Raw genomic sequence first — 13,134 nt, 5'->3', positions numbered from 1 at the left:
GTTATTAAAGTGTTAGATATTTCCTTTCTCCCATGTGAAACACAGAAAAAGTCATTAATAAGCAAACACCAGAAAACACAATACATAGACAAAAACAGACAGATTCCAGATGGCCCTCTGTGACCATACAGCTCTTCCTATGTTGTCAGTTTATGCTGTCTGGTTCCCATCTGTTCCACTCTCTATTTCCTCCCATTTATCCATCTGTCTGTGTCCTAGATCCATAATGCATTTAACAAAACCCTTTCGTTCCCACTTCCTCTCATTTGCCACACCCCTTTTGTCATGCCCACTTTTGATAAGTAGATTTGGAGGGATCTCTGACAATGAAGAAGAAGAAGCAGATATGGGCAAGAAAATGGAAAGACCTTCAGAATGAGCAAAAGTAATTTGAAAGCAAGCGAGCAAAAACAAATGTGACATGCATGTCAATGTTTGCTGGAGTATGCAGCTTCGTTTCAGATGTCCCCATTTACCTGCACTTTGTTAGTTCTGTGTTCTTTTCTGTGTTGGAGGCAGAGTCATGCAGACAAATGCTTTTCTGCTGAAATGAACTGACTTCAATTCGGTTCATTTCACTTTCAATTCAATTTCATCATACTCATTATAATTTTCATCATATAGTGACAAATCACAACAACACTCACCTCACAGTGCTGTATAGTGTATGGTAAGAAAAGTCCATAAAACCGGGCTCAAGCAGAGGCAGCCATCTGCTGGGTGTGATAGGAAGGAGACAGGGCACAACACACACTGTGGAAGACTCACCAATTAATAATTGGAATAAAAGAAAAACAAAAAAAATATCCTTTAAAGTCAGGACTCTTAAAAGTAGTTCACGTGTAGCCACTGTTAGCAACTGATAACATTTTGTTACCACATGTCATACCAAGCAGCACAACAAGATACCAAGGACATGTTTCCACTCACTGTAGTTGACTACACCTTCCTCACTTTGACAAATACACAAGACTTTAAGAAACATTAGCAGCTATGTCAATAGCAGCTAAACTATAAACTAGCAGAAGAACAAATGTGTTTTCTGCAGGAGGAGTTATTGAAAGGGAGTGGCTGCAGGGGTAAAAGAGGATGCCTTTGTTGCTGCCCCATACTGTATCATATCATATTATGAATGTACTTCACTTATTACGCACATGACAAGTAAAACAACAAAGCAAAGAACATTACCCAAATGCCCGTCTGAACAGATGGGCTGTAAGCTGTTTTTTACATGATGCAAAGAGAGAGCAGCAAACACTTTCACAGATTTGGAGCTAAGGTCTGGAATGGACAATCCCTCTTACTTTTTAGACGGGTAGAAGGCTTCCAGGAGTGGAACTAAGGATCAGGCTTGGAGAGCAGGAGTGGAGTAAGTGATAAATGGGTGCCTCACCTTGTAAGGCCATAAAAGTAAGAACCAAGATTTTAAAATGATACCTAAACTTGAAGCATGTGCAGACACTTTTTAACATTTGGGTGATATGAGATAATTTATAAGGGTGAGTTAAAAGCCTTGAAGCAGCATTTTGGACAGACTGGAGGCGATTAATAGACACTTTAGACAGACAAGGAAATGGAGCATTGCAGTAATCCAAGCGGAAGGAGATGAAGGCATGAACAAGTTCACTTTTTGAGACAACAGTCCTGAGTTTAGCACTATATTTTTAATGGAAAAAGCAAGAGTGGGTCATAGACTCTATGTGAGCATCGACAGTCAAAAACTGATCAAAAATGAACCCAAGACCGAGTAAAATTTAGTATGAAGAGAACAAACAGACATTAGAGAGAAAATGCTCTGTTTAATGTTTGATCTGTATCATCTATACTCTGATGTTATCTAGTTGATTCTCAAATGAAAGCACATTTTTACTGTAATACGTTTTGTGAAGGCACACCAGGATCATTCACAAACATCTGCTGAAATAATGATAGCAAAGAAGTGTTTGTGAAAAGGCATCATATCAGAATTTTCTAATTGGTTTACATCCTGTTCATTAATTGGGAATCAGCATGTGCTGTGACTCGAAGACTAAATGCATACTTCAGATTAACACACTATAATTAGTTACAGCAACGGAACTGACAAAAACTACCCGTAATGCAATAATCTAGTGTCAAGCAGGGAAAAATGCTTAAATACAGGCTCTTTTATATGCCATATTTAAACTGTGCAAATGTGATGCACTGAAACATGTTTCTTTGAGCAGAGCTCTAATTTCCTTACACTAAATATTCATCAGCAAACACTGTGAATAATCATATTAATCTGATGCAAGTAAACGCTATTACATAGACAAAGGCCGCTGTTAATAATTAAGCATCAAAGAGATGCTAACTCCTCTAATCTCTCCTGCTTTCACTTCTCCTCCCATCTTTCTGTTCTGTCTGTGTATCCTCCACCTGCTCCTTTTCACAGCTCCTGCAAACATGTGTCTGTCTATTGTCTTCTTGTCACGCTTGCCTTTACCCACACTTATTCTCCTTTGGGATTTCTTAGAAGAGTTGACTCTGCTTCTGTTCCTCCATCTCAGACCTCGTTACTCCCGTCAGTATCTCTGTCTCTGTTCCTTTATACAACCTGCCCCTTAGCCAGGTTAGAAATGTGGGTTAGTGTTTAGCTTTGGGCCTTCACCAGGACTCCTTCAGTAAGGGTTAGTTTACATGAAACTGCACTTTCCTGATCACTAATATAAAACTGACCTCACAGCCCATTGTTCGTCAGTGGTGCTAGTTTCAGTCATTATGCAGATGCACTGTTTAAAAGGTTGGGGAAACCTGCAGTCAGCTCAGACTGAAGGAGTCACTTGGATGAGTGACAACACATTTCTCCCACTGAAAACGTTACGCCCAGGTGAGCAGAATCAACTTTTTGAGATGATCCTTTCTTGGATTAAGCAGGAAACAAGCTACTGGAAATACTCCTTGTAATTCAAGTGAGCCGCTTGAACATCCCTCCCCAAAATACTACATAATAACTATTGATTTACATCAGAAAGGGGAGCAATTTCCCCCAAAGTACTCATATCAGCACTTTGCACTTACCTAAAGCTCCTTCTTCACCTACTACCTCAGGACTTTTTTATTTTCCTAGACTGTTGCTGAACAAGTGACTTTCATCCTCAGGAGAGCTCAAGGGGAATCACCTCACACAATCATTGCTCTACACAAGGAGAATGCTGTCTTGTCTTTCACAAAAGGCAGATGCCTTCAAAGCCCTTTGCTTTCAACCTTAACCTGTTGTGTTTGTTTTATGCTTTCTTTCTTTGCTCTGTGATTCATTTTCTCCTCATTCTTGATGAAGTATTGTTTCCATTTTCTCAGGCAGTAAGGCGGAGTTAAACAGGATTTTAAAATGTGCATGAACTTGTGTTTAAATCTAGCTTTCTCTCTGTGTGTAGGTGCACATCCCAGTGCTTGTTATCATTCATAAATCAAATGAGAGAGGTGGTAGCCAGGATATGTCTCCAATCCCCTAGACTTCCTTTCTCAAATTCACTTTTTATTAAATAGATCTTGGCTGGAAGGATACTAAATGACTGTCAAATCAAAACATTTAATTACTGATGATTAAATAAGAAACTTTTATCTTTGGCAGGAAGAACAAAGATACGCTAACAATGTACAAACTGTCAGAATAGAAAAATAATAAAAACAGTGAAAAATGAATAAAATATACATAGAATACGAATGCTATATACAACTGAGTAAAAATACAACGATGCCAGAAAAGATTATTGCACTTAGTGTTATTGCACATGTGTGGGTTTGTGTGTGTTTGTTCAGTTAAAGTCTTTGTTGTGGAGTCTGACAGCAGTGGGGAGGAAAGACCTGCGAAATCTCTCCGTCCCACACCGTGGGTGCCGCAGTCTCCCACTGAAGGAGCTGCTCAGTGCTGTCACAGTCTGCTGCATGGGGTGGGAGACGTTGTCCAACAGGGATGACAGCTTAGCCGCCGTTCTCCTGTCACTCACCACCTCCACTGGGTCCAGAGGGCATCCTAGAACAGAGCTGGCCCTTCGGATCACCCTGTTCAGTCTCTTCCTGTCCCCAGCAGAGATGCTGCCGCCCCAGCAGACCACACCATAAAAGATAGCAGAAGCCACCACAGAGTCATAGAATTTCTTCAGGAGTGGGCCATCCACCCCAAACGACCTGAGTCTCCGCAGCAGGTACAGCCTGCTCTGCCCTTTCCTGTAGAGGGCGTCTGAGTTATGAGTCCAGTCCAGTCTGTTGTTCAGATGAACACCAAGGTACCTGTAGCTGTCCACAGCCTCAATGTCCATACCCTGGATGTTCAGTGGTTGCAGTGGAGAATGCTTGTGCCTGCGGAAGTCTACCACCAGCTCCTTGGTTTTACTGGCGTTGATCTGGAGGTAGTTCAGCTGGCACCAGTCCACAAAGTCTTGAGTCAGTCCTCTGTACTCCTTGTCGTCCCCATCAGTGATGAGGCCGACTATTGCAGAGTCATCAGAGAACTTCTGCAGGAAGCACTGGGTGGAATTGTGGGAGAAGTCTGCAGTGTAGATGGTGAAGAGGAACGGAGCCAGAACCGTTCCCTGTGGGGCCCCCGTACTGCAGACGACCCTGTCCGACACACAGCCCTGAGTCCTCACATACTGTGGTCGGTCGGTGAGGTAGTCCAAAATCCAGGTAGTGAGGTGATGGTCCACTCCAGAGTTCTCCAGCTTGTCCTTCAGAACCGAGGGAAGAATAGTGTTGAAGGCACTGGAGAAATCAAAGAACATGATTCTCACAGTGCTTCCAGCGGTCTCCAGGTGAGCGAGGGAACGATGTAGGAGGTGAATGACGGCATCATCCGCTCCAATGCCAGGCTGGTAGGCAAACTGAAGTGGGTCCAGTGATGAGCTTGTTAGGCGCCGAAGCTGAGCCAGGACCAACCGCTCCAGGGTCTTCATCAGGTGGGATGTCAGAGCCACCGGCCTGTAGCTGTTGAGGTCCTTGGGGCGTGAAGTCTTTGGCACTGGTACAACACAGGAGGTTTTCCAGAGCTGTGGGACTCTTCCCAACCTCAGGCTCAGGTTGAAGAGGTGCTCCATCACCCCACACAGTTGGTCCGCGCAGGACCTGACGACCCTCGAGCTGATGCCATCTGGGCCCGCTGCCTTCTTGCCATTAATCCTCCTCAGTTCCCTCCTAACCTGGGTGGTTGAGAGAGACAGGCTGGAGCCTTGTGTTGAGTGTGTATTGGATGCTGTTGTTGGGGGTGGGGAGGAGTGAGCAGGGTGAATAGAGGAGGTGTGAAGTGTCTGAGGTGTCAGAGGTGGAACAGCAGCAGTGGGGGTGGGTGAGTCTGCAGCCGATGTTGTAGACTGTCTCATGGTTGAATCAAATCTGTTGAAGAAATGATTCAGTTCATTTGCCCATCTCACATCCCTCCCAGGCAGAGAGTTCTGCTGTTTGTGGCCTGAGATGGTTCTGAGGCCTCTCCAGACTTCACCAACGTTGTTTTGCTGAAGCTGGTTCTCCATCTTCTGCCTGTAGCTCTCCTTCCCATTCCTTATCAGTCCCCTCAACTCTCTCTGCACCCTTTTCAACTCCTCTTTGTCTTTGGATTTGAAGGCCCTCCTCTTCTGCTTGAGGACAGCTTTAATGTCATGGTCCTGGGTCGGTGACCCAGCGCTTTTAGTTATCATTTTCTAGTTTATGATGATGATGATTATTATTGTTTGAGTTCTGTGTGTTATATTTGGTCTGCCTTTGAGTCTGTCTCTGTCTATGGTGTCACCCCATCTGTTTGTGAATCTGTCTGTTTAGTTCAATGTCTTGCCTGGTTCCATGTGTCTGAGTTTCCTGTTTTATTGTGAAGGTTTGTGTCATATGTGAGTGTGCTCAGTTACGTTTCCCCTGTCTCGTCAGCTGTGATTTCTCCCAGGTGTGTTCCCCTTCTGTCTCTCATCCCTTGATTACTGCCGTCTGTGTATTTAAGCCCTGTGTTTCTCTGTGTCAGTGTCGCGTCGTACCCTCAACTAGCTATGTGTTCTGCTTCTATGTTCCTAGTGTTTGGTCTCCTGCTCCAGTTTAGTGTTTCTTTCCAGTGTTTCAGTCCTTGGTTCCTCTGTTCTGACTTTTGGTTTTCTTTTGGTGAGTTTAGTTGTACGAGGTTTTTCCCAGCAATAAAGCTGCGCCTTAAGTTTCACTTCCGTGTCTGAGTTCTGCATTTTGGGTCCACCACTCCTGCTTGCCTGCCACACAGCGATTCATGACATTTAATTTCTGGGGTAATCCAAGGTTTGTTGTTGGAGAAACACCGTACAGTCCTGGTAGGTACGGTGTTATCCACACAGAAATTAATATAGTCAGTAATGCATGTAGTAAGGCTGTCGATGTCCTCTCCATGGTCGTCACAGATCACCTCCCACACAGTCGACTCAAAACAGTCCTTAAGAGCCTCCTCGCTCTCCTCTGACCATCTCTGCACTGTGCGGGTGGCTGGTGGCACCCTGCGCACTAAGGGCTCATACACAGGGACAAGGTGCACCAGGTTGTGGTCAGATTTGCCCAGTGGAGGGAGAGGTGATGAACTGTATGCCTCTTCAGCATTGGCATACAGTAAGTCCAGTGTTTTATTGTCTCTGGTTGAGCAGGTCACATACTGGGTGAAGGTGGGCAGTGTGGAGTCCAAAGAGGCATGATTGAAGTCCCCTGATATTATGAGAAGGGCTCTCGGAGATTGTGTTTGCAGTCTGCTGACCACTGAGTGGAGAGAGTCACAGGCTGCATCCGCGTTGGCCGAGGGGGGGGGACATACGCTGTTGTTGCGATAACATGCGAGAATTCCCGGGGCAGATAGTACGGACGCATGCTAACGGCTAACAGCTCAATGTCTCTGCTGCAGAGTTGTTCTTTTACAGTGATGTGCCCAGGGTTACACCATCTGTCGTTCACAAAAACTGCCAGTCCCCCTCCTTTCCTCTTACCGCTCTCTCTCGTCCTGTCCGCTCGCAGCATCTGAAATCCCGGTAGTGTCACGCTTGCGTCCGGAGTTAGCGGTGTTAGCCACGACTCCGTTAGCATCATGATGCTACATTGCCGGTGTTGTGCCAAAAAGTGATTGCCTGCCAAAAAGTGATTTCCAATGTTTCCGTGTATTTTTTATGTGTAATATCTTTACGTATGTTGGTAAATAGACTTCGGTGAACAGCGTTTACAAAGGGGTTATATATAGAATTAAAAGATTATCTGTTTTTTCAAGTATCTTTATAACTCTGTGTTATTGTACTCACATTATAACCAATCCGGTCCTTTTTCCCCACTTACAATATTTTTACAGAACTATTGTAATATTTGCTGCCATTTCTGCTGTCTTACTCTTACAAAAGACATTTTTAATGTTAATGAGTTTTTTTTTAACTGCATAAATAAAGTCGCTGCCAAAAACTGATTGCGGCTTCTACCTTGTTACACGAATGTTGTTTGTGGCTCAATATGACTTTGTGTCATCCATGAGGGATGCATTTGACATATGTTTCACATATTATAGGCCAACAAGTTACTTATAGCAGTTTAAATACGAGCAATCAGTTTTTGGCAAATACCGGAAATCAGTTTTTGGCAGACAATCACTTTTTGGCACAACACCTGTACTCCCTCTGTGACCAGGTTAGCGACGTGAGCTCATCCATCTTATTGGGCAAAGATCTTACGTTTCCAATGATTACGCCAATAATAGCTTCTATCACCCGCTCCTCACTCCCAGCACAAATAAACAGAAGGTAGCTCAACAAGACACTGCATGTCTTTGAACTGTACTGAACATTTTTCATGAGCAGTAAAATATTGCTCAAGTCAAAGCAGATGCTTTTAAAGTGAAACTCAGAAGAGATTCATTGGACAGCACCATAAATCCAAGCAACTATCAATGGGGCTGAAAAATGAAGCTAATGCGGAGCAGCCAAAAACTGCAGTTCCTCAAGTGGCCACTTGAACTTGAAGTAAAAAAGCATGTTTCCAAACTGGTACAAAAATTAGCTTTGGACTCTGTGGATTGCACCCCTATTCATAAAAATTAGGAATGAGGCTGCTTTGATTGACAGGTGTGTTGACAGAGGCAGCTGTAGCTGCTAGTCATCTGCTAGGCTAGTCACTGGACCCTTTGTCCGTGTTTGTCCTGCTGGGACGATTTGGAACATTTTGGATTGAACAGTCTGATAATGTATCATTTTATGTGGAGCAGCTCATTCAATATACTTTGTATTCTACTTTACAAGACTCTAATTGTAGTGTTTTATTATTATGTCATTTAGCACTTGCTAGCAGGTATGTGTTGCAGCTAGTATAGCTTGCTAACATAAGCTTATAACGTAGCATTTTATCTTCTCATCCAAATATGATCCCTTCCAGGTCTAATATGTTGGCAAAGGAAACTACTCCAAAGTAGTATTTCATCCATTTTCCATATACATAGTGTATCTACACACTATAAACCTTATAAAGGTATTTTTGCAGGAATATTAAACTTTTTTTAATACCCCTTGACACGAAATGTTTTTTTTAACTGTTTTACAGAGATTCATATTCATCATTTAATGTTTTTTTTTCTGCTACTTTGATCAAGTTTTGTGGAAACTTGTTTTTAAGAATCTACACTTTTAGCACTGCATTAAAACGGAGAAGACTGCAGCCAGGAAGTTCAGAGCTGTGAACTGAAATGTGAAATTATGCCTTTTAAACAAATTAGAATGAGAATATTAGGCTCCATGTAGGGCAGCCAGTTGGAAACCAACAGGGGGTCATTACTTCCATTACATAAGCCACTGGCACAGAGGGGAAGTCCCCGTAAGCTACTTTGTTATATGCATCGATAATCACCAAAATCTCCAACTCTAGTCTGTTTCATTTGAAAGGAAACTGACTGATTTGGTTGACTATGATTGTTCTCATTGGTGTCATATCCAACAGCAGGCGGTTTTTGCATTCAGATAAATCTACTGCTTACTCACAGCATAGCAAAGAACAAAAACAAAGGACAGTAGAACATTTAGTTTCTAAAGCGTCACATGCAAGCTCTGGGAGTTGGTTTCTAAAGCAAAAGTGACTCCAAACAAATAATAACAATACTCCGTCTCCTGGTTGTCTATATAGAGAGCTCATATTACCAATATGTTTGCCAGCAAAATTTTAGGCAATAATTTCTCCTTGATTTAAACCTGACTGGATTTTTCTTTTCTTTTTTTCCTGGTAGCATCACTAATTTGTTATTAATAAAATAATAAAAATGTGTTATTTTGTCAACATGCTTCTGAAGCAGCCCTTGAAACACATGAACATGCAATACACAGTTAACAGCTGCTTGAATATTGCAGTCTGGCAATCTTCTCTCAGTAAAAACACAAATTCTGCATATCATTGCATTCCCCATACAACTTTCTAAAAAAAAAAAATCCCAAAGGCATCAGCGCATAAATTTGCAGTGTGATCACAATAAAGTGGAGTGAAAAACCTGTAGTCCAAAACAAGCTTTGACTCCGTTGTCAAAGCTAATTACCCCAATCAAGGCTCCAGCATGCAAGAACAACAGACTCTAACTGTGGATACACTAATTACTGTTCTCTCCCTCTCACTTTGAAGAACTGCAAGTGAGAGAACAGGAACACCCTATAACTGCTACTCCATTTTTTTTCTTTTCCCAGCCCATTAAGCAGCAGAATAATATTGCTGACTATTATTAGATAAGAAAGAACTTTTCAACAGGAATTACGTGGGTAATGACATTTAAGCAGGGAAGCTGAGAGGTGAAAAATATCTTCCCCTGTTATTCCAAAACAGGTCTGAATGCTGGTCTGTAATGAAGTTCCTGTCCTCAGTGGAGTAAGAGTCAGGAAACGCACGCACGCACACAATCCACCACTATGTCTGCACTGTCTTGGAGAGGCAGATTCTTGAAAGGAATGCATGCGTGGGCTAAACTGTAGGGGTTTTTTATGATACAGAAGATGGGTGATAGGGCCTCCACAAATCTGCTCCTACCTGTCACAGTTTCAGAGCTTCATTCATCATCATTATGGCCATTACTGCGTTTTCCCTCAGGGCTCTTGCTGGCAAAAAAGCCAGCTCAGACACTGTCTGTGAGACACTGAGGCTGTGAGGTCAGCTGTGATACCTCCACCCTTGTTTTTTGTTTCTAGGAATCAAGATCGGAGAGACATGGATGAAGCATGAACACAATAGGTAAAGCCACAAGAGAGGCAGAGTGAGGAACCTCAGTTGCCTCTAGTGACATCAGTCCTTTCTTTGTCATTCATTATGACACTCCAACGGGTCTGAACCAGCTGAGTTATCGCATCAGATCTGTGGCACACAGTGGAATGTAGCTGGAGGAGAAAGTGACAGAGACAAAAGAGAGAAAGAGAGTACGGGAGAGAGAATGGTGGGGGTGGTTGAAGGTCTTGCCAGAGCAACTTGAGTTAGACAACGTGATGCAAGAGTGAAGCAGAAGGGAAAGAATGAGAGAGTGGAATGGGGGCAGAGAGAAAGGAGCAATCTGCAAAACAAATCAGGGTATATAGGCACACACACACACACACACACACACACACACACACACACACACACACACACACGCACACACACAAGCACACTTAAATCACCATGCAGGAAGTGGAACAGGCAACAAACAATAAACAGCAACAACCAAAAAAGTCAGTTCCAGCCTGTAGCCAAGGCAACAAGTCCCCAGCCAGATGTGCATCCACCACCATGTGCAAAGTCAGCAAGTATGCAATTCTCATATGACTATGAGCTGGCCTGTGGATGACTCTCCTGGCTCAATATTTTGAGCCTCTGATAAATTAAGCGTAGCCCACAGCTAACTCCACAGTGGGCTGATTTAGCCACAAAATAAACTTTCAGAAAGCATGGAGGAGACACATGGAGAGAATTATACTAATCAATACAACTAAACTGGAATAAATGTCAGGATTCTGCATTTCCAGAATAGTTGATTGGCAAAGACTTCTTTTTGTGCTCAGAAAGTTTTTTTTCCACAGGGCTCTATGCAGTCCTCTGAGGAAAAAAAAAACCCTTACAGTTTCCATTGCAATTAACAGGGCAAGTATCATCAAGGCGATGAGGCCACTTGTCTGACAGCTAACTCTTTGTCCACACTAGATCACACCGGACTGCCTGTAAATCTTAATGTACTGAAACAACGTTGCAAAAAACTCAAAAATTCCTCCACACCAATGTGAGAGACTGATAAAGTCATATAGAGAAACTTAGCATATGTGTTTGTATTTCAAGTATCTAGCACAACAACAAGTCAACACATGGCAGCATACAGACAAACACTGTTTACTGGTAGTCATGGATGACAGCCTTATCAGATCTGTTTGGAGTGCTGACCACACTAACACTGTGCCAAAACCACATCCTCTGCATGACGTAAGATGCTTCATAGGACCATATGAAATTGGATGCATTACTAATGGGGGATTCACTGACTCTGATGTCTGATTTTACTGATGCCTTCATTTATTTCAGATCATATGATATCAGTAGCCACATGTACTGTATATAAGTGATGTGAATGTAGGATGTGTACAGATGTAGAGAGATTTCAAATAGCAGTCTGTGGTAGCAAGAAAACTAGAACAATGCCAGTTTTCCAAGCTTGCTCTCTTTGTGTTTCACTGGCCTGATATTACTTACACACTCATGCACAGAACCTTGCTTGTGTCTGAATCGGCTGTTATCATTACAAATGTTCCACTTTGGTCTGGCAAGACTTACCTGAGTTATTCAACAACTAAGCACATGGTTTCAGCAGAAACAAATAGCTTTTCCAGAGAGACTATGGAGTAATCTGTTCAAACTTTAACTACCTGACAAAGTCAGAGAAAACAGGGGCACTGTCTGAGTGCATGTTGTACATACAGTGTGTGAATGTGTGTGTGAATGGGTGGATGACTGGATATGTAAAGCGCTTTGGGGTCCTTAGGGACTAGTAAAGCGCTATATAAATACAGGCCATTTACCATTTTTACCATCTCTTCAGTATAGCTCATTTACTTACATATCAAGCTGTAATTTTACACAGCTCCCCGTGAGTTCATTACAGACCACAATTATGTTGCACCCTGCATTTTGTCCACTGTATCAAATAAGAGCGATGTGGCCGAAATACCTCTTTCCTTTAAATGCACTCTGATTAAGAGTTTGTGACACAGTTCAGGTAATTTTCCTTGGAGATCAGAGGACACTACCGTAAATTTCCTCATTGAAATAATCCATAAAATTTCATTTTGAACTCAGTCAGTGTAGTGATATCTGCTAACTATCAAACTAATCATTAATTGCGTGGCACACACAAAACAGCCGAATCACAAATGAACCGATCTACACACAGCAATTTTTCCCCGGGGAAGCACAGCATAGATACTAATGGGAAAGCACTGAACTGTATTCAGCAATGTAAATCTTAATCAGCGGACATAAGTGGATGAATATCACTAACTTGGTTTCCTCTTGGAAATATTTTTTTTTCATGCTGTATTTATACATTTAAAAACAGCTAACAGCAGGCCAAACAGTAAGTTAATTTCATTTAACTTAAGAAAAGTAGGAGATGACATTGCAACACTGGGGCAGGGAGTAGCCTTGACCTGATGATCTTCAGGTTTGGACAGTGCAGGCTTCTCCACTGCAGAATGCTGTTTTTAGGTTCCTGTTTTTAATTTACCCTCAGGCAGTCGATGAGGCTACCCAGTCAGATGCCAGAACTTAGAAGTCATCTGGCTCCTATCATATCCAAACCCCCAAATGTTTTTAACAGCATGGTAAGAGCTGGAGGATCCAGCTGATTGTCCAAAACACACGAGGCAAACCAAAAATGTAATAATATACCTAAAAAAACTCCAGTCCTTTTGGCTTTCCAGTACTTTCTTGGGTCTTAGCCAGGTATCTCTATTTGACCCTTAAAACACTTTTGGGTGTATTGGGTCTGTTTGATGTTCACCATAGATCAGGCGATCAAAAATCAAAGATGTTTGAGGATTAGCTACAACTACAAAGTCCTGCATATGACAACGTGGCACCTGTAATGGTGATCGATCACAAAATTCTGAGTTAAGGCATTTTTTAAATTTATTTATGATCAGGTAACAGAAAATAAACTGC

The sequence above is a fragment of the Astatotilapia calliptera genome, chromosome 16 (assembly GCF_900246225.1).
Source record: "Astatotilapia calliptera chromosome 16, fAstCal1.2, whole genome shotgun sequence".
Classification (NCBI taxonomy): domain Eukaryota; kingdom Metazoa; phylum Chordata; class Actinopteri; order Cichliformes; family Cichlidae; genus Astatotilapia; species Astatotilapia calliptera.
This window is presented reverse-complemented; position numbering follows the sequence as displayed.